A 1495-nucleotide genomic window follows, 5' to 3' on the forward strand; every position below is an offset into this window, starting at 1 on the left:
CCTTTCTTAGACAAACACTACAAGTAAAAGGATCAATAGCCAGTGTGTGACTGGGTGCCCTGTGGCTCACATACGACCCATTCTGGGGACAGTACGTGTCACAATAACGAACTGTGGCAATGCCGTCACCTGGGCACAGATACCTACAAAGCCCTGCCGAAGGCCCGGTTTGAGGCATTCCGAAGGGAACTGAACCAGGTTTAATAGCCACTTCGGCTGTAACTGGAATCTTTTGCTAGAACCAGGTGATGAGTGGAACGCTTCGCTGCAGAGACAAAGGGCCAAAGCCTGCCTCCCCTGAGTTCAGTGAGAGCTTTTGGTGTCAATGGAACGAGGATTTTGCCCAGTACAATGTACAGTAAAAGCTGTGTTCTCCAGCACTTTTCCAACCGGAAATCGCTATAAACTGGGATTTCTGATCTTCACTGAAAGTCCGGTTTATAGTCCGGTTGGTGCGGGGCCAGCAGACTCCCTACCTGGCTCTGCATGGCTACCCGGAAGCAGCAATATGTCCCTGATGCTCCTAGGTGATGGTGCAGCAGGCAGCTCTGCATGCTGCCCCTGCCTTGCCCCGCCCTGAGCACTGGCTCTGCAGCTCTCATTGGCCGGAAAGTGTGGCCAATGGGAGCAGCGGGGGCGGTGCCTGTGGGTGGAGGCAGCGTGCAGAGCCGCCTGGCCACGCCTCCACCTAGGAGCAGCAGGGACATGTTGCCCCTTGCAGAGACCCACCCGAGGTGAGTGCTGCCCCGATCCGGCTCCCTGCACCCCTTCCCATGCCCCAACCCCCAGCCCTGAGCCCCCTTCCACACCCAAAAATACCCTCCCAGAGCCCATGTCCTGCACCCCGTTCTGCACCCCAACCCCCAGCCCTGAGCCCTCTCCTGCACCCAAACTCCCTCCCTCTTAGTTAACCGGAATGTTTTACTTACCGGCAGCCTCCATTCCTTCAATATGCCAGATAACAAAGCTGTTACCGTATAGTCTTTGGTCTGGTCTATACTACCCGCCTGAATCGGCGGGTAGAAATCGACCTCTTGGGGATCGATTTATCGCGTCCCAACAATCGATCCCCGAATCAGTGCTCTAACTCCACCAGCGGAGGTGGTAGTAAGCGCCGCCGACAAAAAGCGGCAGAAGTCGATTTTGCCGCCGTCCTCACAACGGGGTAAGTCGGCTGCAATACGTCGAATTCAGCTACGCTATTCACGTAGCTGAATTTGCGTATCTTAAATCGACTCCCCGCTGTAGTGTAGATGTACCCTTTGTATTACTGTCCTCTCAGTGGCTGGAGCGAGGTTCCCCCAGGGATACAGGAGGGTTCTTTGACTGGGTCTCAGACCTATTGTTGACCTTTCTCTTGGATTCTGAGGGCCAAAGGCATCGCCAAGCTCCTAGTAGCCCGTTGGTGTCAGTGGAGTAGTTACACCAGGAGTGGATGTGGATGCCTTGTGCACATGCACTGGATGGCAGATCAATGCAAATTGCACTAATTCCA

Source organism: Chrysemys picta, chromosome 3 (genome assembly GCF_011386835.1).
Source record: "Chrysemys picta bellii isolate R12L10 chromosome 3, ASM1138683v2, whole genome shotgun sequence".
NCBI lineage: Eukaryota > Metazoa > Chordata > Testudines > Emydidae > Chrysemys > Chrysemys picta.